The sequence below is a fragment of the Bacillus rossius genome (genome assembly GCF_032445375.1).
Source record: "Bacillus rossius redtenbacheri isolate Brsri chromosome 9 unlocalized genomic scaffold, Brsri_v3 Brsri_v3_scf9_2, whole genome shotgun sequence".
NCBI lineage: Eukaryota > Metazoa > Arthropoda > Insecta > Phasmatodea > Bacillidae > Bacillus > Bacillus rossius.
This window is the reverse complement of record NW_026962013.1, coordinates 2,793,587-2,820,145: the sequence shown is the minus strand read 5'-3', so window position 1 is coordinate 2,820,145 and position 26,559 is coordinate 2,793,587. Positions and strand designations below refer to the sequence as shown.

Here is a 26,559-nt window from a genome sequence, read left to right as displayed (position 1 = left end):
GGGAGTTGATCCTGCAGGTCATTGAACCCGCGAATAGACACGACTTGGTTGAGAGATGTAACAAGTGTCGCCGGAGAAGGCCTCTGACGGCTACCTGCGCCAGCAGCGACGGCAGGTCTGCGCTGGACGGTAGCAGCACCACGCCCAGGCGGTGTCTGGACACCTGCAGGCCGGCGGGCAGGCGCGGGTCAGAGGTCAGCAGCAGGCCGGAGGGCAGCCCTGCCCCGCTCAGGGCCCTCGCTGCCAGCCTCCCCCGCCGCGCGCCGTCTGTGCCACACACACACCACCGTGCAGTCGGCGCCGTGTTAGCTGTGTCCGCCGAGGTGAGAGGAACTGTCGGGCCAAACAATTACCAAGGGCGCTTTCCCAACAGCGACCGCTCCTGAGTCGTCGCCTGCTTGTTGCGTCCAATGGCGTAGCCAGGATTTGTGTATGGGGGGTGTTAAGAAGCATGCCCCCCCCCCCCTCCGTATTAAAGCGGGGGGTCCGGGGGTCCTCCCCCGGGAAACTTTCGATTTTTAAGGTGTAAAATAGTGCTATTTTGGCAGTTTTCGGTACTTAAATTTAAATATTGTAATTTTAAAATTTTTATTAATTTTAATATGAAATTTGTTTGAGTGATGAATAAGAAATTAATTAAAGATTTGTTGCTAGGGGGGGGGGGTTAGGGGTTCAACCCCCCCCCCCCCCTGCTACGCCCCTGGTTACGTCACTGCTGTGCTATCGGCCGGTGGAGTGCTGCTCAGTGCGCGAGAAATTCAAATTGACGAGCTACTGTTCGAAAGAGACCTTGAAAAATTCGCGGGTTCATTTCGCGATAGGCTAGACTCCAAATACATTTGCCTTTCATGCTGCTTCAGTGATTGGGACACAGTTTATCTGAAGGACTCTGGACCAATGGAAAACCGTCCGACAAACGAAGTATCGAATCACAAGCTTCCCAGTTAACACGTTGTCACGATTCAGTAGCCAATCAGCAGGTGTAATCTGCACAAGTACATAGAGGATCACGGAGTCTATCCTAGAGGTCATTGAAAACGCGAATTTTTCCGGTCCCTACGTGTTCGCGTGTGTGCCCAGGCGCACACACGGTGCGCAGAGCTCCAGGAAAAAAAGTAACGCGATCTGAAAACTTCTCAACATATTTCGAGCGGGGTTTGCTTAGGAAAAACATTTAAGAATTCGCCGAGGGCCGAAAAGAACTTTTGATTTCGGATTTAAGTTTTTAAACTGTGGTTTTTAGAAGAGTTAAAATGGCTAAAAGGCATGTTTTCAGAGTAATTTTTATGCACAAAACAGATTCTTGAAAGCACTCAAGGGACTTGCATTACACCTTTGTCTTCATTTCTCCGCCGTATCATGTTACGGTCGCCGCTCAAATGCACGACGAGAAGACTGCGCGCCAGCTCAGAGGAGACACCGCGCTAGAAGCACCAGTACAGAGTCGCGCTTATCGTCCAGCCTCACTGACACACATACACTCCTGACTAGACCGGGTTGCTTTTTCGAAAGTTATTTCCATAACAAAATCTGCTTATTTTTACAATTCCTGCCGTCAGGAGCATGCGCAGAAATTATTTTCGCGAAGAAGTCGGGGGGGGGGGGGGGGGGGTGGAGGGGTGACTGTTATAACCTCTTTGACTGCTGTTTGCTTTCAAATTCTTTCTTTTCTGTGGTGAAAATGATACTTTTCTTTTGGGATTTCGTAGGATTCCAGGGAAGGGGGGGTGACACAACTCACATCTCCTCGTCTGCATACGCCCTTGCCTGCCGCCCATTAAATTTATTCCCCTGCAATTTGCGAACATACTGTACATACTTTTTCTACTTTGCTACCAAAAACTTACCTACGAAATCATTGTATACAGAGTGAGTCTGAATTCGACAGCAAATTTCGGCTGCTGGTTCGTAAAAATAAGTGTGTGTTGGTTTGTGTGTGTGTGTTGGTGTGTATGTATATATATACATACACATAAATATATACCTATACATATATAAATATATATATATAGAGACAGAGAGAGAGAGAGAGAGAGAGAGAGTCTATCAGGCAGGCAATTAATACCGCAACTGTTTCCAGTCCCTGCCTATTTAATTTGGTTGATGCCTGTCGTTTACTGCATGAGCGCGCGTGTGTGCAAATTTATTTGACACCAATATGTAGGTCTAGTTCACCGAACTCTCCAGCTCACACAAGTAGTTAGGTTATGCCGATCCGAGCGCAGTGGTGCCCGGTGCAGGATTCAGGATTGGTGACCTTTGAACTCTGACGTCACTTCCGACCACCATCTTGGATTACATCACTTCCGACCACCATCTTGGATTACGTCACTTCCGGCCACCATCTTGGATTACGTCACTTCCGGCCGCCATCTTGGATTAAGTCACATCCGACGGCAATCGGAGGATGAGGAGGAGGATCGCAGTTTTCCACCATTTCCGGCATCATAGGCGGCCAGAAGTGACGTCAGAGGTCAAAGGTCACCAATCCTGAATCCTGCACCGGGCACCACTGCGCTCGGATCGGCATTACCTAACTACTCACACACTTGAACCACTGACGTCACACACGTCATCTCCCAACAGTGTGGTTGGCTCGCGAGGCAGTGTGTGCTGCGTGCGCGGTGCTTGGGACAGACCAGGAAGTCTTGCGAACAACCTCAGCTTCGAGCACCCGCCGGTTTTCGGACTTCAAAAGTTGAGCTGACACAACACTGTGGATTGTTCGCAGGCCTGTCACGGCCATTGTCTGAAGTGTCTTGGCTTCTGGGTTGTAGCCGTGTCCTTGGCGAATATTTCACCGGCGTGTCGGTCGACATTGCAGTCGCCATCATCAGGGAGCAGTTACCTACCTCATCAGTAGGTAACTGTGGATTTATAAGAAAACTTTCTTGAATTATTTTATAGAAATGTTTTTTTGTAAAGCATATACGTAGTAAAAAAAATATCCAAAAATCAATATAGTTAAGATTTTTTAAAATAATAGTGTTTACAAACTTGTCATCAGTATTGCCGTCTCTCGCTAATATCCATGACGCAAAGAGTGCATCGACATGCAGACTGTGGTCACGGCGGGTAGAAAGGTAGAAGTAGTCACTGGATGAGTCCTTGTTCACAGAGGGAAGGGGGTTATCTGCAGTGCGCATGTCACGTGACGCAAGTGGTTGCGTCCCGCTTACCCAACAGACTTCTTCTTCTGTCGGGAGGGCGGCTCGTGGTTGGCGCGCCAGCCCCCCGGGGCTGTGGAGGGGTTGTGGGGGGGGGGGAGTGTTTCGGGGCTATTAGCCGTCCGGGTGTAGGAGGAAGCTCGTCTTCCGATAGCGCTCGACCGGGGAGGGAGAACTTTCACCCGGCGATGACGTGCACTCTTCTGCGGCGGCGGTCTGGCGAGGGTGGTGTCGCGACTTCTGCGGAGACAGTAGCTCCCGGTGGGTTTGTTCTCCTCGACACCTGCAGCTGCCTCGACACCTGCAGCTGCCTCGTGGACCGTCTGACGACAGCGCCGGTACGTACGTACATGCTCGTCTGCCGGCACTACCCTGCCCGCACAGCACCGCACCACACTCTTTGTCTCTCGGGGCGACGGAAGACTGCCATATCGGAAGACTGCCATAATGATGGGAAGCCTTCTTTTTCACAGACGAGAGAGCCAAACGTCCGATCGTGAATCTTCGTGATTTTTTTTTGTTCATTGTAAACAGTAGCGAATCCAGGGGGGGGGGGGGGGCTAAGGAGCTCAAGCCCCCTCCAAAAGTATCATGGGTCCACTATTGTTTTAGTGTTTGCCTTTATAAAGCCTAGCCTCAGCTGGGTCAAGCCCCTCCAAAACCAAAATCCTGGATCCGCCACTGATTGTAAATGTGTTGATAAAAGGATACTGATGGTCAATTAGGTTAGGTTAGCTACATTATAAATAGTTTAAAACACTGTGGACGTTTGATTTGGTTATGATAGCTACATTAAAGATACGGAAGAGAAAAAAAGCGTGAATGAACTTCGGAGAACTTCGGGTTTTGGCTCTCTCATCTGTGAAATGAAGGCTTCCCCATAATGACAGTATTCCGCCTGGCCTCTTCGAAAAAAAAAAGGCGGAAAAGTACCATAACGGGAAATTGCCATACGTCCAAAGGACGAAACGGAATTCTGCCATATTTTCTTACACCCTCCGTGGAATGAGTACAGCAGCATTGCCCTCGAAGTAGTGTGAAGAATTCTCGGTCAACCCTGTAGCTGTTTCTCAGGTTAACTTTAAAGATTACAGATAGCGTTCCCGACGGTGATCGCGGACTAGGAGAAAGAAATGTTTCCAAAAATGTATTATTATAGGTAGCACTCTATTCTAATTACGACGATTTAAAAAAAAAAAATACATGTGTTACCTAGTACCTACGGCCTTACTCGTAAAATTGTAATGTAACTAGCTTCATAGAATTTAAATTTTTTCACACTGGAATAATTGAAGTATTTGGTATATCATTATTTAATGAGTGCAAATCCAACGCAAATATTCAAGGATTTTTTTATGTAATGTTTTCATTATTAGGGTGACTGAACACAAAAAAAACTCAGATATTAAGGTTTAAAATGTCTATAATAATTTATTTAAAGTCTACAAAATGTGTTTTTAAAATGCTGAAATGCGAGGGAAATATTTTTGTGTAGTGTAGTTTGTTGGCACAGGGCAAGCAGCACAGGCGCTCTAGGGGAGATATAGGCTCGTACATCGAATGTTGATGGGCACAGGCTTGCAATCTTTCAAACTCAGTTTATTATCCTGCTTCATTAAAACCGTCAGATCAAATTGAAATTCAGTTTTTTTGTGCCTTATAGCACCTATAAACGAAATATGACATAAAATAACAACAAAAACACATTAACACAAACAACACAACACACAGATAGATAAGTTCATTTTAATCATTTGGTTACTTTGGTTTTCACAAAAATCTTAAACCGAAACTAAAATGGTGTATACAAAACAAATATGTAGATTATTAAAGTTTTACCAATAAATATTTTTAGATTATATTTTAAAAGGATTTATAATTTTTTGGATTTAATGGTTTTAAAAGTGTCACTAATTCTGTAATTGAAAGTTGAAATTCTTAATCCAAACCTATTCATTATGTCTGAACCAACAAAAATGGTAATAAAATGTATATAAAATGCAAATAGGTTATATAGGCATGTATAATATTCAAAATAATTTAAATGCCTGAAATTTTTAATTATTAATTTAAGAACTTTTTCTGCATACTTACAATTATATTCTAATTAAAATAATTTGTTGCAGAGAATTTAATAAGACCTAAAAATATTTATGTGTTGCTAATAGTATTATCTACATGTTGGTGAAAAAAAAAAGCTTGGCATCAATATAAAAGAGGACACCACTTTTAATGTCATTACTTACTATGTGGTAATTCTGATTAATGAAATTAGTTTTTTACTAAATGTTATACAATAAATGCTATCGTAAATCAGAGACATTGTTAACTTGAAAATCAGATCCGGACAACTGAAATATCTTGCTGAATAGTTTCACAAACATATTTCCCAATTATATATTTTTTATCAGCATATTTTCTTGATCAATTCTGATTACAGTTGGAATATAATTTATTAAATATTAAAGAGTAGTTGAGATAAACTACTACTTTGCGGAACACCTAATACCATGAAATTGCATTTGCAAATTTGACTGAAAAGCGTATATTTGTAAGATAATTAAAACATATATACCACGCATTGCTTGACGAGGCCTAAAATTGATAATTTTTTAATCATAAGATTATGTTGGAAAGTATCAAAGGCTTTGCTCATGTTGGAATAAATAGAATATTTTATTTACATCTGGATTTATACTGGTACACACACACCATAAAAGAAGCGAGTGTTAAAGACGATATTCCTGATTGAAAACTATGTGGTTTTACATAAATGATGTTTTTAGGAATAACATTTCAGTGCCTATAAATATTTGTTCGTCAAAAACTTCTAAAATATTACAAAACAAAGGTTTCTGACTAAAATTCAACCGTCAATAATAATTCAAAAAAATATATAACGATAAATGGTTGAACACACAACCATTCACTGACTGATCCACACTTAATTAAAATATTTTTGTACAAAAGCTCTATTTGATTTGGTTTGAGCTCTATTTATAACATGTTGGAATGATAATGCTACAGTTATTAAAAACTTAAACGCTACAAATCTACAAAAAATAATTTTGCAAAACTCCGTTCCCCCGGAGAAACCCCCGGAATGGCCACCGCATGGGGAGCCCAAGAAAAGAAACGGGCTCCCCATTTGGAAGCCACCTGGAAGGTTTTTTTCTGTTCCACCCACCGTTTCTTTGGTAGCCTGACTTGTTACAAGGGATTGTATTCCTACCAGAGAAAATGCCACCATTTCGTCTGGGCAATCCGCCTTGGAGGAACCGGGGCGCGAACCCGGGTCCTACAAGTCACAAGGCAGGCGCTCTACCCCAGAACCAGAGTGGTAGAGCGGATACTAGCAGTCTTCTTAACACTGAAATGATGTTATTCCACGAGTTTAGACTACTGTATTTTCGTGTGTCATTAACACGTGCAGTAATATATAACCTCGGTAACGAACAAATTTATGTGTTCTTATGTTGTTCGTTCAGCACGAATTATGTAATTTCATAACAGTGAAATATAAATTGTATAACTAGTCTGGCAATTTTTTAGTTGATTTCCCGCTGTACAATAATTATATGGAAATATAGACTAGTAAAAACATATGTAAGAGCTTGCGCTGTCGATGGTAAAGTTATTTTGAAATAAATCTTAGATATTAGAAGAGTATGTTTTGTTAAAATATTTGTGTGCTTACAAGCATGAAGTTATTGTATAAACATTTTATTTATTTGGTTTTAAAGCCTCAGAAAATTTAAATTTTTTATATTACCTACTTTTGGCTTTCTTTTGTTTTACCGTGATTAACTTGCGCAGCTAATGCTGGAAAGCTATTAAAACAACTGTTTGCAAATAACTAAGTATTAGAGGTACTGGGGCAACACGAAGCATAAATGGTAACACTATTTTGTAGCGATACAGTTATTTTCCTGTAAATGTATTAATTAACATATATGTAAGTTTACATGAATATTTCTGTTCAGTTTACAAAGAAAATTTACGGTGCACAACGGCAAACAATAACTCAACGATGAAACTTTACAGATAAAATTAAAAAAAAAAACGGCTATACAGAGACGCACAGGTGAACCCAGCGATGTGAATAAACAGTGATGACAGCACAGACAATCACCGTAAGCAACAGTTGTGCGAAAAAACAGATATTTTGAAAACTACAACGATGACTAACACATACCTAAGATTCCTAAGAGAACAGTTGCGACGTTTCGGGAAAGAGACTGATGTTTGTCATGACATACAGTTTAATTAGTAATGGCGTTTGTTCGAAACTACATCTTGAATTAATTTACCTATTATTTAAAATGTTGTTTGTCAGTGGAAATTTTATTTAATGAACTATACTGAATTTGTTGATATTCCCATAGATACTGATTTTCTTTAAACAGATTTGTGTTTTGTGTGTATATTTTTTTACACTTCTGTTAAGGCACAGGTATCAGTGCAGAGAAGCTTATTCAAAAGAGGAACCTGTTTCTGTAACAATAAGACTCAAGATCGTAGTAAAAAAAAAGGGGGGGGGGAATAGGGCTGCCAGATTTATTTAGACAAAGAATTTAATTTTACAAAAATTACAATGGCAGGAATTTCAAAAAGTACTTAAGGGATCGTCAACTAACCTTAAAATGTATTTTCAAGCATTATCTTTGTAAAAGAGTTTCCGGAGGAGGGACTGGCTTCTGCCCTCCCCTTCCACAAATACTGTCTATACCCATGGTAAATGTGTAAACAAAATCTCATGTAGTTACACGCACTAGTACACGATATAGGTACTCAAAAGACGTGAATTAAAATTTTGGTGACTGTAATTTTTGATAGTTGTACTTATAATATTAGATGTCAATACTTTTTCAAGACATGTGATGGTAGATTACATGGAGTACTATAGTCTGAAACTATGTATTTGTACTGTTTTGCAATAATCGTACACTCACGCCTGTAGCATAAGGAATCACTACAAGGCAATCTGAAGATGAGAAAAGATACACTATCGACGTTTATGGACCGAGTCGTAAGACACTATATTCGTATTCCAGAGAACATAGGTTCAAATCCCGACTGGTAATTGTCATATCATTTTGACGTGAAACGTCTTAAAAATCACAGTGAAACATATGGGTACCAGAAAAAGTCTGGCGAAAAGGTCTGTATCATCTTGCTTTAACATTTTCCTAACTACATATGTAGGCTTAGGCCTGAGACGCACTTAAGTCTTCCTTATAATCGGAAAGGGTACTTTTCCAGTTTCTACCCAGCTACACTACCGCCACCAAAAGTATGAAAGGTACTCTTTCCAAGGGGATACAATTTAGCCCCCCCCCCCTCCCGCAATTGGTTCACGGCTTGTCTAAAAGTACTCTCTTTAACGTATTTTTGACATAAACGCTAGGTATTATTTACTTCGTACGTGAGCTTTCTTGGCTCCGTAAGTTACTAATGACCTTACTTTGGGGGGTGTATATGTTTAGAATATATTACTTCCATTCTGCTTCTAATAAGGTATTTTTAGTCGTTATTTCACTATTATAGGTTTTCAATTACCTACTACACGAAGTCAACAAATATTACGAACGACTGGGACAGCACAATATAAAAAAAAAGGCGTGTTGCCTTTTACGTCATCCTGCTGTGTTGAATTTTTTTATTGTCTTGTGTTTAGTTTTACTGAGTTAATTTTGCTGTTTTTATATTTTTCGTGTTTTTTTTTGTTTGTTTGCAAGTACAAATTTATTTAGTCCTACATCGCTTAATACGTAGGTACGTATTTGTTTACTTTTGATTTTGTTCCTTGTTATTTTATTGATAAGGAAAGATACCTATTATAATATACAGTATTTATTGTCGTTGTACTTAATTGTTGTGTTTTTATGTCGATGACTTTTTGACTTTTGTTACATGGTTTTTTTGAATGCTAAGGGTTCTGTTTAATTTTTTTTTTGTTTTGACCTATGGTTTTATTTATATATTTTGTTTTAATTTCGTCGATTATGTATGCAATTAAAAATGTCAATTTAAATTCTTATAGCAGCAATACATTACTATTGCCAATTTAACTTTAAATATAACCAACATGGGTGAGTAATTTTCTAAATAGGATAAAATAGACTGTTTGGTTGACTAATGGTGTTTTATATGTTTTCACTGTCTCATCATATTTTTTTCGTTCAATTTTATTATAATAACTAGTTATAATTCAAAAATAAAAATATTTAAAGGTTTCCATGTACTAATACATATTTAGTGAACAATTCAAATAAGTGCCGAAATAGCTCAGCTGGGAGAGCGTTAGACTGAAGATCTAAAGGTCCCTGGTTCGATCCCGGGTTTCGGCAGAGATAATTTTACTTTTTATTATTACTTATAATATTGAATAACAACGAATAAAAACTTGAAAATTAATTTTTTGCACGCTTTCGTTTGTGACGACATTTAATTTTCAGTCGTGTTGGAAGAACGAATTGTTGCCGCATATCACAAGCAACATTTAAGAATATTAACCAAAATAATATTTAAATGATTCATGAAATGGGAAATTTTTGATTTAATACAATTCTTTGGACATACGCCATTGCAGTTTTGTTCTGTTTGTCACGGAAAAAAAAAATTCAAGAATGCAAAAATAAGAAACCCTGGACCACTTAAATGGGCCCAACGATGAAACCAAACAGGTATTATAGACAACACAACAGCGACAGCACCAACGAACAAAGTTACAACTGTTTGGTCGTTGTAGGAAGCCTGCAAAGTTCGTTGTTGCTGTCGTAGCTGTGTTGTCCATAATACTGTCAAATTTCATCGTTGTGGTTGTGTACGTATGTTTGTTGTGTTGTCCGCCTGCATTTACTGTTCATTTTAAAACTGTCTCGTCGTTGTTAGCTCACTGTGTTCATCTGTGCTGTTATTTTTGTCGTGACAACGTCTAATAAATTGATGAACGCCGGCTGCACGCATGAAAAAGTGTGCCGTTACGCACATTGTTCCGTTACGCTGTGTTCCGTTACGCTCATTGTTCCGTTACGCTGTCGGCGAGTGCAGTAATAATAGGTTATGTTACAATTGACTAAAAAATCATGGTGATTCATATAATTGATGATAGATATTTAGTACAATTTATTTATATGAAAACTTGTTCATAATTATATTTAAACTTAATAGCTAAACGCCAGTTTTTAAAATTAATTACAAGTCATCCACACGTGAACTGTTTCGTCGACTGTTTATAAAGTGAAGTGAAAAGTTAATGTGGTTTTCATTGATTATTACAACAACAATTTCGGCAATAAAGGTTAATTATTCTTGCATTTTGAAAATCTGATTACTAGTAAAATTTCAAGTATTTATTCTTTTATTATGAAAATAAAAAGATTCAATTTTATTCATAAAAGTATGCAATCATTTCATCAATGTTTTGGTATGACGTTGTCACGTTAAACTATCGTCCGTAAACCAACTTTACAGACAACCAAATTTTTTTATAACTAAATTCCTTCCAAGGAAGTCTTATGCTGTCTGATATTTCAAGTTTGACTGTGTTCTTTTGTGCTAGCATCGTTGTGTTGTGAATAATACATGTTTAGTTTGCTGGTGTCATCTGTTCGCTAAGTTATCCAGGGTTTCTTAATGTTTGCATTCTTAATTTTTTTTTTCATGACAGTGCATGACTGCAATGGCGTATGTCCAAAGAATTGAACGAAACCAAAATACTGTTGTCTAATATTCTTACGTAAATTGAATGCTTCTAGGCTATTAATGCCTTTTGAAATTATGCCGATTTGGATTTTTTTTGTAATGTTTTTCGACCTGAAATAAGTTTTTTTTTTTTTAAAAAACTAACATGTATTTATATTCTTTGAAAGGAATATTCATTCTTATTTAAGCTACATATTATGCAAAACTCAGACACATTTTCGGAAAACACATTGTTTCGTGAAATTCGTAAGGTTTATTTTTAATGTGAATCATGTATACTCGGTACAGTGTCAGCGTTCCTTAGATACTGGACCTCAGATCAATCAGAGCAGACATCTAGACAGTGGTGGAGACTTGCGGGTTGGGGGGAGGGGGGGGGGGGCTGAACAACCTTCCCTTTTGGTCACAACTTACACTGGATAAAATGACTTTTTTTTTGGTCAAACCTAGTGTGAAAAAAGGCCCGCCTTAACCTATTTAATATAATAGTAGATTCATAGGCCAATCGAGTGGAAGAGAGAATAGACGCGGCGCAAGCGTACAATGAGCGTAACGGGACACAGCGTAACGGGACAATGAGCGTAACGGGACACTTTTTCGTGCGTGCAGCCGGCGTTCATCGATTCATTAGACGTTGTCACGTCAGAAAAAAATTGTCTGTAGTCGAGTCTCTCCCTTGCCTTTATAATGTCTTTGGTGGCAGTTCCACGCCGCCCCGGCTGACAGTCTGCACGCAGCGAGGCAGGGTTCACTGGAGTCACGGGGGAGTGACTCTGACCTGGATCCGCCAGATGGCAGCTCTCATAATGTTGTTAGGAGCGCGAGAGACCGGACCGCGATGCCAGGTTCGCAGCTGGCTGGCGGCCCCGCGGTGACGTGAGGCAAGCCACGCGCGCCTGGCCGGATTACAAGGGTCGTCGCTACCCCAGTACACCCACCCCACCTCCCCCGCTCCACGCCCGACGTCTTGCCTCGGCGCCGTTATCTGTCGCTGAGCGGCCTTGAGAATTCCTCGGGCCACCGCTAATCTCGATGTTTCGGGCGTCGGGTCGGCCTAAGATGACACGACTCGTCACAGCTGCTCTCGTCGGTTCGAGAAAGGGCACCACGGACTTCTTAAGCAGCGACGCCGGCCTCTGCGGAGTGCGGCGTGAGTGCCGAGTGAGTGTCAGGAGTTCCGAGAGCGAAGGGAAGTGCCCCCCCCCCCCTCCCGGGCCCGTATCAACCCCATTGGCGGAACGCACCCCTAGCCCACCCCAACACACGAGTAACTGACAGTGCCGTGTGTGCGTGCTAGCAAGTAATACTTATTTATATTTCTTAGAGTAGCTCTTACTGTCAGGTGTAGCCTAATGCTTGAATCAAAATATATATATTTTTTTTACATTTTTAGACCTAGTAGAAACACAGATGTAACGAACTGTCGCCTTTTTCAATTCATACTATTAAATTAGTTATTCAAGTCTAATTAACAGCAACCTTTAAAAAGGTTCAGCCTTTTTGTGTTCGTGTGATGAGTTTTAAACAGGGGAATTGCTGTGTGGTTAGTGTTTGAAGTTTTACGTGAAAATGTTTATTTATTCGCGTCATTGTGGGATTGACACAAGGCGGCATTGTTCCCCCCCCCCTCCCTCCGCGAGCTACCCCTCCTCCGGCAGTGTTCAACAGCCCGCGGTCCGGAGTGGACGTCGAGTTCCGGGGGTGGTCGCCATCTTTGTCGTCGTCCTGGTAACTATCACTTCTTCGAGCTAAATTAGCGGATTCATTACGTGATAGGCTGAAATTCAAACATGTGTACAATTCTGCTGGTTCTGCTATTGGCTCGCAGTTTAACTGGAGCTCTCTGGGCCAATGAGAGACCATCGACCAAAGATGCGTCGTAATCACAAGCTACCCAGTGGAGACGCCTCACAATTTAGTACCCAATGAACACACGTGTTTACTTGAGATGTGCAGAGGATAATGGAGGCTATCCTACAGGTCATTGAATCCGCGAATTTTTCCGGTCCCTACCTACGCGCAATCACTAGGGACCGGAAAAATTCGCGGATTCAATGACCTCTAGGATAACCTCCATTATCCTCTGCACATCTCAAGTAATAATAATTTATTTCCCTTTTTTTTACACTTTGTTAACAATATTCACTTAATTAACCAGGAAATTTAGCACTCACGAAAGCAAGCTTGTATGTGAGTGCATCTAGTCACTTCAAATTACATGCGGTATTTTGACGATTGTAAACATTTGTAAATGTATAATAGCTGAGAAATAAATATATATAATATAACCTAAGAAACTTTACATTAGTTATATAAAGATGAAAGTTAAAAAGAGCAAATTATTAAAATTCAATATTATGTATAAACAAAAAAGTATAAATTATATCATTGTTACATGAATAAATGAAAATATAATTAAATAAAAATTAGTATTTAAATAAAGTACAGGTACAAAGTTATAACAGTATATAAAACTTACTTAAATACTAAAGCCATCTCTTCATCAGTTAAATTATGTAACCAAATATTAACATATTTTTTCATTTGAAAATAATTTTTTGTTTTTAGTTTTGCAGGAAGAATAACAACAATTTTTGGAAGCAAAAATTCTAATGATCTCTGAGATACTGTTTTATGAAATTGAGGGATTTGTAAATTTATATTCTGTCTATGCCGTGTAGGATAGTTATGATCTATATAATTTAACTGATTATCCCTTTGATACATATTAATTATTGCAGCTCTAATAAACAATCTTTTAATATCAAATACATTAAATAGTTTAAAAAGTTCCTTGGATGGGTACATGTGTTTTTTTTTTAAATAACTCGTAAAATAAGTTTTTGAATTGTTATAAGTGGCTTAATTGACGTTTTACTCATCCCTCCCCAAGCCAGAATGCCATACTGCATAACAGACTGAAAAATAGCCAAGTAAACCATTCTAATACCTCCAATAGATAATATTGTTCTTAGTTCAACGAATTTATACACCATTTTTCGAATCTTGTTCGTAAGATAAGAAACATGTTTATCCCATTTTAGAAAAGAGTCGAGCACTATACCTAAGTATTTTATATCCTGTACTCTTTCTATGACACTACATTTTTTACAGTTAACGTTTATTTCGTTACATACGTTAATTTTTAGTTCATGTTCTATAGGTTGACCCGAAACGTTTGCAGAGAAAGTAATATATTTGGTTTTATTTATGTTTAGAGAAAGAAAACTATCATCTAATATTTCTTTGACTTTTTTAAGTTCGTTATTTACCGTTTAAAAAACCGAAGGCCAATTGTCAGATGTATATAAAATTGCAGTATCATCTGCAAATGAATCTATCTGCCCCGTTATGTCTAAGTTACATAGATCATTTATATATATCAGAAACAAAATTGGTCCAAGAACACTGCCTTGTAGGACGCCTATATTTATATATAGGATGTCTCCTAATTTATTATTTACTTTGACTCTCTGAGATCTACCCTCCAAATAACTTTTAAACCAAGTATTTGCCAAACCTCTTATTCCTACTTTATCCAGTTTATCTAAAAGTATTTTATGTGAGACTTTATCAAAAGCCTTAGCAAGATCCAAAATTACACCAATACATTTTTTATCTTGTTCTATGGCTCTGTGCACAAAGTTAGTTACTTTAATTAGAGCATAATTTGTACTTAAGCCTTTTCTAAACCCAAATTGGTTTACAGACAGTATTTTGTTGTTATCCTAAAATGACATTAATTGTTTTTTAACACATTTTTCTATAATTTTTGCAATATTGCTTAATATAGAGATTGGTCTAAAATTTGAGGGTACATAGCTACCCCCTTTATGCAATGGTATGACAATCGCTTCCTTGAGCCGTCTAGGAAATTTCCCTAAACTTAAGCTTAAATTTGCTATATGAGCTAGAGGTTTACACAATTTATATCTGTGTTCTTTTAATATGTTTACACTTATCTTATCAGAACCCAATGCATTGGAGTTTTTAATTTCAGAAATAATTGATTGTATATCATACTCTGACACAGGAGCTAAGAATAAAGACCCTTGAACAATTTTTGTAGCAACTGAATACTTTTTGGACTTTTTACTAGAATTATTTTTAATGATTTCTGAAGTAAATACGTGTGTTCATTGGTTACTAAATTGTGAGTCGTCTCCACTGAGTAGCTTGTGATTACGACGCTTCTTTGGTCGATAGTCTCTCATTGGCCCAGAGAGCTCCAGTCAAACCGCGATCGAATAGCAGAACCAGCAGAATTGTACACATGTTTGAATTTTAGCCTATCACGAAATGATGCCGTGAATTTTTCCGGTCTCTAGCAATGACTCGGAATACTTCATTGGATAAGAATCGTCTAAATGCCGTATTATGCTTGGGATTGTACAAACAGGTTATTAAAAAAAATGGGGAGGGGGGGTTTGTCTGTAAAGTCGGTTTACGGACGATAATTTTATGTGATAACGTCATAAGAAAACATTGATGAAAAATTGCATACTTTTTAATTTTCAAATATTATTTACAGTTTTTGCAAATTTAATTTAAATAATTTGTTTAAATATAATCACAAAATATTAGTTTAAAAAGCCCGCCTTAACCTGTTTGATATTATAGAAGAATTTCTCGCACGTCGGTTGGCCGGTTCATGCACGCTCGGCTCAGGCGGAACGTGACAATTTTTCGTGCGTGCAGCTGGCGTTCATCGATTTATAAGACGTTGTCACGTCAAAAAAGCAGCCTGGAACTACACTTGACATATAAATAAATTATTATATACATTTTTGCTGGATACCATAACATGATAAATATTTTTTTCCGTACTCACAGATTACATAAATTTACATTTGGTTATGCTTATGGGTTTTGTATAACTTATTTTATTAATGAAAAAATGGTATCTTTAAATTCTACCGACGTTTCTTCAGATAATCCCGTAAAGAAATGGCGTTCGCAAAAGGGGGGGGGGGGATTTGGGATATATATATATATATATATATATATATATATATATATATATATATACCTCTCTCTACCCCCCGAAATTTAAAAAAAAAAATTCTGTTACTACCAGAAACAAATGGAAATAATTTGAAAGCAAACAGTGGACAAAGAAGTACAATCTCTCTCACTTCCCCCCCCCCCTCCCCCGGGCCTACGAAACTCTCGTGCAGTGAAGAAGCGTTTCATAATTACACTTGGAGTCTTTAACTTTAAACTGGGGAAAAAACATTTAAACTACCTAGTTACTGTGTTAGATAGCTATTACTAAAAATGATAAAACATAAATGGATAAGTACATTGGATTATCGTTCATCCGACATTTCGTGTTATCCGAAATCCTGACATTCAACCACAAAAATAAAAATAAACCATTAAGCAGCAACAGGAACTGCAATTTGTGACCGAGAGCATAGTATATTTGTTTTGTTGCACCCGACTCTACCGCAGCTTATAAGTAGCGGCAGGCAATTTTCGCGAGAAAAAAAAATCTGAGCGGCCATAAGACTGCGATGAGGTATGCCCGCGCCCACGGGTTTCTTCCTTGTGATTGGCGGCCGTCTGATAGAGAAGTCGTTGCCTTGTTTGAGCGAGCCACTCAGGACGCGTTTGCTTCCACGCTGAATCACTGTGATTGGTGCGCTGACAGTGTGCATGTGCCTGGAAGAAACTCACCCAATTGCGAAACACAGACGATGACACAGTGTTTTAATTTCCAGCTAGTCTCGGAATATTTTCGCGAGATATGCATGCCCCTAATTATCACTAGGGACCGGAAAAATTCGCGGGTTCAATGCCCTGTAGGATGAACTCCATAGTTCTACGTACACTCGGTCAAATGTCACCCACTCATTGGGCTGCTGTCTTGTGAGACGTTCCAACGTAGCAGCCTGTGATTCGATGAAGCTTTGGTTGGGTGTTTCTCATTGGCCCAGAGACATCCAGGTGAGTTGTGAGCTAATAGCAGAGGCAGCACTGAGGTATAGGCCTAATTATTTGTATTTTACCCTATCGCGAAATGAACTCGCGAATTTTTCCTGTCTCTACTTATCACTCAAGCCATGTTTCTTTCCGACATGTTCCCAACAACAACACAACAACACAAAGAATAAATGCCCGGGTAAGAATCCGAACCCAGCATTACTGCGAACCCTATTTTGTAGTGTGCAAATTTACAAATAAATGTAATTTTACATGAATATTTATGTTCTATTTACAAAAAAAAATTAAGTGTAGTGTTAACATAGTGTAAAAAAATTGAAGGGTTTTATTTAATTTAAGTGTCTGTTTAACGAATAATATTTCAATTTATACTTATTAGCCGTCATTAGACGTGGTAAATCATCATTTTTTACGCAAAACTTTGCTTGTTGCAATATGATAATTACAAGGGAAAATGCGACTAACCTGCATCACTGCATGTCATATCCTGGAGATTAAACGTTCGCTCACTCCACCCATATCAGATAGCTGCACACACTTGCTCACTGAAAGTGTAAATTTGACTATTCAGATGCTTCCGACATGTTCGCGTACACGTGAGTACATCAACGCTCACTCTCCGTGAAATGTGGTAGGCATATGTCACAGCAAGTGGGTGTGACCGACATGTCTGGGAAACTAATGCCACTGAATGCTAGGCACCGGCTACACTGCAATCAACAGCGCGCGACCACAGAGTATGTTCTCTTCAGTCCGCGCAGCGGCCGCGAGAAGGCATTGTTTCTCGTTGCTGGAACACGACGATAAGATCGTATTGTTAACAAAGTGCCAATAAAATCCAATTTGTGGGGAATACCGGTTAAGTCAACTGATTTAATCTTGCAAAAATTGAAGTTCGGATCACAATATTAAAAAAAAATCCATTTCGGCACAGCCTAGGTAGATTTCGAAGTATACCTATTTCTTCTGGAAATATATTTTTTTGGAAACGTCTATAAACTCGTGGAACATTTTAAGAACTTTATGTAGCCTACATAACATTCTATATGTTCGCCAATATTGAAAAAAAAAGATCGATTTAACATTTTCTCATATTCCATGCAGCGAAAATATTTTGAATGTTTTTAACTTAATGCATCCAGCATTGAATGACTTAACGAATTTCATATTATGCTTACTAATGTAGTTATGCAAACAATTTTTGATCTTCAAACTCTATTTTTCATCCCTAGTGATAAACCTTGGTCGTATAAATATTTTTTGAACATAGGTTTAAGGTAACATTAAAGTGGTTATTAATAAATTCCGACGAACTTTATACTAAGAAAGATTTTTTTTTTTTAAATTTAAAACCCCTATTTTTACGATGATATTACGTTTCATCAAAATTTGTTTCAGCCAAAGGTTTTAGATAGTGTTCAGGCGTTTTACAATAAATTATCATGGATTTGATAATATGTCTATGCATTTAAAAAAATAATGACAGTTTTTCTTGCCACCCTTGTTATTTCCACCCCTTGCAGTAACGGTTTGTATTATCAAAAATTGTTTCAGACAAAAGTTTTAGGTAAAAATTATATGATTTACACACAATTCGAACGTATTTGATAGTGTACCTTCTAAGAAAGTTATGATTTTTTTTTAAATTCTACCTCTCATTTTTTCAACCCCTTGCAGCAGTTCGTCTAATCAAAAATAGTTCAGACAAAAGTTTTAGATAAAAATTATAAGATTGATTCCAATTTCTACAAATTCGATAGTATGCCTACGAAGGGAGATATGATTTTTTTTTTATCCTCCAACCCTTATTTTTACAACCCCTTGCAGTTATGGTTGATCGTATCAAAAATTTATTTAGATAAAAAAATATATATTGCTGCTACGAGTTATAATACGTTCAAATGGATGTGATAATTACATATTATGAGAGTTACAGTGATTTTTCCTTTTTTTTCCAAAAACGTTCCCCATTTCTACCCCTTTGGTTGGATATTACCCATTACCAAACTCGACCAAGAGTTTTCAATAATAGATTTTATTTATCAGTGTGATTCATTAAAAATAGCGACAAATATCGTGTCCACAAAATTGTGATGAATATATTGACGATGGTTTTGGGGTCTATGGACCATGAAACGAAAAATTATATAAAAATTTTCCGGAAGTAGCAACATGGTAACGGCTAAAATAGGTAGTATTTCTTTGAAATCCACCTAATAAAATTGTTCGAGGTTGCATAATATGTCTTATATTCCCATATTCCTTTTAGCTATCAGGCTCTGTGTGACGAACCCTCATTTCCTGTCTATATGATATGAATATATTTGAATTAATAACGTTATTGAATACAAGATTCTTTTGCCTTTCTAAAATATTTTACAGAGTTAAAAAATATTTTGGTATTTCATTATGAGATGTTGCAACTAAAATGTAGTAAAACATTATCGTATTAGGCCTGTAATTGAAATGAGCGGGTTTGTGTTATTCACGCATTTATCTTAAAATATTTGCGAAGTTATGACAAAAAGGTCTTGTAAAGTTTCTGAATCTCTTTCACTCTGCTTCTACATATCAGTAAGTTGGGGCATATGTAGCTATTCGAATGCATTTGTTCTGAATTCGCTACAGCTTTATTAGATGTGTATTAGCTGCAGTTGCCCAGACATTAGCTGCAAGCGTTATTACTGGGCGCATGAGAGCTTTGTAGAGCAGTAAGCCCTTTCTAACTGTGCTGACACAACGCCTACTTATTACTGGGTATAGTGTGCTCACTCTATCCTTAACTTGTGCTCGCTTTGTGTCGATATGATGACGCCAAAGAAATTTCCTGTTCATGTAGACCACGCATTTCTGGGTAATTTGTTCGTCAAACAAATTTATTTGGGGCCTGCGATCTACAGGTGGGGGATATTTGTGAGTAAATACAATAGCTTCTGAATTAGTAGTGTTTACTCTTATGCGCCAAGTTGGATTGCATAGCAGCCTAATTTCACAATGTGATGTGGGGGGCGTGGCATGTCACCTACGTCAATGTTAAAAAGGCCAGGGCCCAAAAAGCCTGCTCGTATTTGTTTTAGGCCAGATGTAGTTGATACTCTGAAGGTTCTGTCTGCCAGGTGTTAAGTGATCAATTTAATGTAGCAGTCCGGGAAATCTGTTTGATAAAGTTTATATAGAAGTCGTGCATGAAACACTCTGTCAGATGCCTTTTTCTGCGTCCAGAAACGCCTCAACTTATTGTAGGTACGTTGGAGGCGCTCGTAATTTCTTCGGTAAGGCGAACGAACTGGTGTACTGTCGAACGAGTCCTGCACAAGCCGAACTGTTCTGATCGTCGGGCGGTGTGTTGTTTCCGTGTACGAGTCGATCTGGTCGGCGTAATATCACACACTCGGCGACTTTCGACCTTGTGCTTGGTCGACTTATTGACATGCAGTCCTGGGACGGTGCTTTAATGCTTAGCCGGCTTGTGCAAAATTATCATTTTAGCATCCTTTCACCACGTGGGAGATCAACTTATTCTAAACAGTACATTTATGCTTAAAGCTAAATATTCAAGGACTTCGTATGGGAGCCGTTTGAGAACAATAGTCTGTATGCAATTTTTTCCCAGGGGCTTTTCACGGCTTCATTATTTAACAGCTCGCTTAACTTCATATGCACGATTAAATTATATAAACAAAACTGTGGACTGACGCAGTTGAACGCAAAGTTCGCGATAAAAAGCTCTGCGAATTTCCTGTCGCATGGCTGCATGTTTGGTTGGAAGGTTGCTTCCAGGGTGTTCTCGAAAACTTGTGCCTTGTTGCGGGGATGAAATGCAACTCCATTACTGTTTGTATATGTGGGTGGGATTGTTTCTGATTTATTTAAAAATCGCCTCGACATGATCCAGGCACTATTGTCCTGGGTTTTGATTCGGGGCATTTTTGCTTCCCACTCGCTGTAGCTCGTTAATTATACGGTGTCTGTGTACCTACCTGCGTCGCAAGCGATATTACAGCGCGGATACATGCTGGCAGTTCGTCATGCACTGGTTTATGCCATGTTGGATTTTAGCGAGGAATTCGGTTATTGCAGTTTCTAGACTGTCGTTGTCTTCACTATTAATTTCTGTTGCGTCTGCGTGATTTGTAATTAAATAATTTTCAAAATCTCGCCATACATTTTTATAACCTTTAACTTTACGTGGAGGGTTTAAGTCCGGGCTCGCTACTCGAACAGCAGGTGCACGTGGAAATGGTCAGACGGGATTTCGTGTATAGCAGTGAGTTCGATTCCCATGTTTGTAACGATATCTAAAATATCTGGGATATGTACGAACCTACCTGAATCAGTAAAAATGGACATGATAGTTTTTATTCAGTTGGCGAGTGTTGAGGAATCTACCGTTTGCTGTGGCGCGCCTGCGGCTCCACTCCAAGTGTTACACATGTTGTCGCATTCAGCTTAGCCGGTGGAGCGTGCATAGAAGTAAGTCTGACTTGCTGTTGGTTCACTGGCAAGTTTACTTTGACAGCCTCTAAAGTTTGGAAGGCATGGGGCTGGCATTCAGAGTACTTAGCAATAGCCTCTTCAGTTCTGTGTCTCAACTCTGGCAAATCATTAGGTAGCGATGGAACGCAGACACGATCTTTTATAAAGCCCCAGAGGAAAAACAATCGCATGATTTTGTGTCAGGTGAACGTGGAGGCCAGCAAAAAAGAGCTCTGTCGTCTCGACCATTACGACCAATCCAACGACCATAGATTGTTTTTCGATCACTCTCGTACAAAGAGATTCCAATGGGGAACGCACTTTGAACTGAAAATACAGATTCACACTCTTAGCAAATTGCAGAACACAAAACGCTTTACGCTCAGGAGTCGCCATTTTGCCGTAGGTGGCGCTGCAAGCGAGAAAAAACCAAATCAGTACTGTTTAATAGTGTTCGTGAACCAACACTCTACATCGCTTACAGTTGATACTAACTAGGACATTGTTTTATGGACAGACTGTATTATGTACAGACAGAACTACCCCACCGCCTCTGCTGTTTCCATCGCGCCTGTAGGTTACGTAATTTAGTATCAGGGGAATCCATGCACCAATGTACAATCATTCAAATTAATCACAGCAGAATTCTGCCCACAAACACGAGGGGGCGGAGCTCAAGAGTCCCGAGGAGCGCTGATTGGTGGACCGAGGCATTGAACAGTCTCATCGAGGTACATGGCACCGGCTATGTTTGATCCAGTTCTGGGGCCTGAAGTGAACGCGCCGACCCCAGAGGATTGCATCGGCCTGTGGAGGAACGCCCGTGATTTACGATAGAATCCCAACGGTAAATGAATTATTCTTATGTTAAATTCATCTTATTATTATGTTAAATTCATCGTAATTCGAAAAGCTCTGCCAGCCAAGTTTCATGAGCTCCCATTTTTAATGTAATTTTTTTTGTTTTCTTTGTCTGATCTCGTACCCAGACGTGTGTCTCAGCAGGAGCGAAGAGCAGGACAGATCAATAGGACGTAGCTACAGGTGATTCTTATAGAAGATGCCGCAAGAGGAGACAGAAGTAAGAGTCTGGCAACACGTCTACGATGACCCGCGGGGCCTACCTGCGGTCGGGGAGACGAACACGACGGCCTGCTCCCAGCGGCGCCACGCGGCGTAGTCCTGCAGGAACCTCGCCAGAGCCTCGCCCTCGCAGGGAGGCGACCTCGCGGCGGGCAGGGCTGCCACCACCAGCACCACCAGCACCACCAGCACCACCAGCATTGCCAACCTGCAGCCACAACACCCGGGTACACGAGGAGGGACACTGCTCCCAGCGGCGCCACGTGGCGTAGTCCTGCAGGAACCTCGCCAGAGCCTCGCCCTCGCAGGGAGGTGACCTCGCGGCGGGCAGGGCTGCCACCACCAGCACCACCAGCACCACCAGCACCACCAGCACCACCAGCACCACCAGCATTGCCAACCTGCGGCCACAACACCCGGGTACACGAGGAGGGACACTGCTCCCAGTGGCGCCACGTGGCGTAGTCCTGCAGGAACCTCGCCAGAGCCTCGCCCTCGCAGGGAGGCGACCTCGCGGCAGGCAGGGCTGCCACCACCAGCACCACCAGCACCACCAGCACCACCAGCATTGCCAACCTGCGGCCACAACACCCGGGTACACGAGGAGGGACACTGCTCCCAGTGGCGCCACGTGGCGTAGTCCTGCAGGAACCTCGCCAGAGCCTCGCCCTCGCAGGGAGGCGACCTCGCGGCAGGCAGGGCTGCCACCACCAGCACCACCAGCACCACCAGCACCACCAGCATTGCCAACCTGCGGCCACAACACCCGGGTACACGAGGAGGGACACTGCTCCCAGTGGCGCCACGTGGCGTAGTCCTGCAGGAACCTCGCCAGAGCCTCGCCCTCGCAGGGAGGCGACCTCGCGGCGGGCAGGGCTGCCACCACCAGCACCACCAGCACCACCAGCACCACCAGCACCACCAGCATTGCCAACCTGCGGCCACAACACCCGGGTACACGAGGAGAGACACTGCTCCCAGTGGCGCCACGTGGCGTAGTCCTGCAGGAACCTCGCCAGAGCCTCGCCCTCGCAGGGAGGCGACCTCGCGGCGGGCAGGGCTGCCACCACCAGCACCACCAGCACCACCAGCACCACCAGCATTGCCAACCTGCGGCCACAACACCCGGGTACACGAGGAGGGACACTGCTCCCAGCGGCGCCACGTGGCGTAGTCCTGCAGGAACCTCGCCAGAGCCTCGCCCTCGCAGGGAGGCGACCTCGCGGCGGGCAGGGCTGCCACCACCAGCACCACCAGCACCACCAGCACCACCAGCACCACCAGCACCACCAGCATTGCCAACCTGCGGCCACAACACCCGGGTACACGAGGAGAGACACTGCTCCCAGCGGCGCCACGCGGCGTAGTCCTGCAGGAACCTCGCCAGAGCCTCGCCCTCGCAGGGAGGCGACCTCGCGGCGGGCAGGGCTGCCACCACCAGCACCACCAGCACCACCAGCACCACCAGCACCACCAGCATTGCCAACCTGCGGCCACAACACCCGGGTACACGAGGAGAGACACTGCTCCCAGCGGCGCCACGCGGCGTAGTCCTGCAGGAACCTCGCCAGAGCCTCGCCCTCGCAGGGAGGCGACCTCGCGGCGGGCAGGGCTGCCACCACCAGCACCACCAGCACCACCAGCACCACCAGCATTGCCAACCTGCAGCCACAACACCCGGGTACACGAGGAGGGACACTGCTCTCAGTGGCGCCACGTGGCGTAGTCCTGCAGGAACCTCGCCAGAGCCTCGCCCTCGCAGGGAGGCGACCTCGCGGCAGGCAGGGCTGCCACCACCAGCACCACCAGCACCACCAGCACCACCAGCATTGCCAACCTGCGGCCACAACACCCGGGTACACGAGGAGAGACACTGCTCCCAGTGGCGCCACGTGGCGTAGTCCTGCAGGAACCTCGCCAGAGCCTCGCCCTCGCAGGGAGGCGACCTCGCGGCGGGCAGGGCTGCCACCACCAGCACCACCAGCACCACCAGCACCACCAGCACCACCAGCATTGCCAACCTGCGGCCACAACACCCGGGTACACGAGGAGAGACACTGCTCCCAGCGGCGCCACGTGGCGTAGTCCTGCAGGAACCTCGCCAGAGCCTCGCCCTCGCAGGGAGGCGACCTCGCGGCGGGCAGGGCTGCCACCACCAGCACCACCAGCACCACCAGCACCACCAGCACCACCAGCATTGCCAACCTGCGGCCACAACACCCGGGTACACGAGGAGAGACACTGCTCCCAGCGGCGCCACGCGGCGTAGTCCTGCAGGAACCTCGCCAGAGCCTCGCCCTCGCAGGGAGGCGACCTCGCGGCGGGCAGGGCTGCCACCACCAGCACCACCAGCACCACCAGCACCACCAGCATTGCCAACCTGCAGCCACAACACCCGGGTACACGAGGAGGGACACTGCTCTCAGTGGCGCCACGTGGCGTAGTCCTGCAGGAACCTCGCCAGAGCCTCGCCCTCGCAGGGAGGCGACCTCGCGGCAGGCAGGGCTGCCACCACCAGCACCACCAGCACCACCAGCACCACCAGCATTGCCAACCTGCGGCCACAACACCCGGGTACACGAGGAGAGACACTGCTCCCAGTGGCGCCATGTGGCGTAGTCCTGCAGGAACCTCGCCAGAGCCTCGCCCTCGCAGGGAGGCGACCTCGCGGCGGGCAGGGCTGCCACCACCAGCACCACCAGCACCACCAGCACCACCAGCACCACCAGCATTGCCAACCTGCGGCCACAACACCCGGGTACACGAGGAGAGACACTGCTCCCAGTGGCGCCACGTGGCGTAGTCCTGCAGGAACCTCGCCAGAGCCTCGCCCTCGCAGGGAGGCGACCTCGCGGCGGGCAGGGCTGCCACCACCAGCACCACCAGCACCACCAGCACCACCAGCACCACCAGCATTGCCAACCTGCGGCCACAACACCCGGGTACACGAGGAGGGACTCTGCTCCCAGCGGCGCCACGTGGCGTAGTCCTGCAGGAACCTCGCCAGAGCCTCGCCCTCGCAGGGAGGCGACCTCGCGGCGGGCAGGGCTGCCACCACCAGCACCACCAGCACCACCAGCACCACCAGCACCACCAGCATTGCCAACCTGCGGCCACAACACCCGGGTACACGAGGAGGGACTCTGCTCCCAGCGGCGCCACGTGGCGTAGTCCTGCAGGAACCTCGCCAGAGCCTCGCCCTCGCAGGGAGGCGACCTCGCGGCGGGCAGGGCTGCCACCACCAGCACCACCAGCACCACCAGCACCACCAGCATTGCCAACCTGCAGCCACAACACCCGGGTACACGAGGAGGGACTCTGCTCCCAGCGGCGCCACGTGGCGTAGTCCTGCAGGACTTTGAAACTGGCTCTTGTCATATTTTTTGTGACTTTAAAATTGCACAGCGTGTACTCCTAATATTATATTGGAAGGAACCTAGACGCATATTGTTGATGCTGAGATCCAGTCTTCGTCCCGGGGAAGGCCATGGTGTGGTTGGGGAAGACGAGGCGAGTTGATGCCGCGATGGTTTGTAATTGCCACTTGCAGTGTGCAGCTGGATGGACAACACTACACCCAATCCTGACCAAGGTGCTCCAGGCTAGACTCAATAGTCCTATAACTACTCTACTGATGCCTGCTGATGGCAGTTAACTTTGTTCTCTGACTCGAACAGCAGGCAGATCGCATGCCGGAGATATTGTCTCCTTTGGGTGGGGGGGAGGGGGTAGAGATCTTTGGGTTCCGGAGCCTCTCTTCCCGGATTAAAAAAGATAAGAATAAGAAATTTATAGCAACTTATTTACATAAGGTTACAGAGAGATTAATTTGGAGTGTTCATTGTTATCCTTATTGAAATGCAATTATGTGTTCCTCTTTCCCATCCAGCCCTACGTGCCTTATACACTGAAACAGCAGAAATGATGTTTTCATGTTTGCACACGTGTTTCATACAAACATGTATAAAATAAAATATAATAAATATTTTTTTATATAACGAAAACATCAAACAATTGACTTAACAATAAAGTATTAAAAACCATTAAATAAAAACCACAATAGCATAGGTTCAGCTTTCTTTCCTCGGGCAAAATCATCACATAAATTTCAATGTGTAAATGTTAATTTTCTGAAAGGCTACTGTTCCCTGAGATTTCTGGGTGCAAATTTTTCTTTTAA

At 42.7% G+C, this 26,559-nt stretch overlaps 1 non-coding gene across 1 annotated transcript; it reads left to right on the top strand.

The window, feature by feature from the left end:
• The first annotated feature begins 9,444 nt into the window (after positions 1-9,444).
• On the top strand, positions 9,445-9,517 carry Trnaf-gaa (transfer RNA phenylalanine (anticodon GAA)). Its single transcript has one exon. It is a non-coding gene; the product is annotated as a tRNA-Phe (tRNA).
• The last annotated feature ends 17,042 nt before the right edge of the window (positions 9,518-26,559 follow it).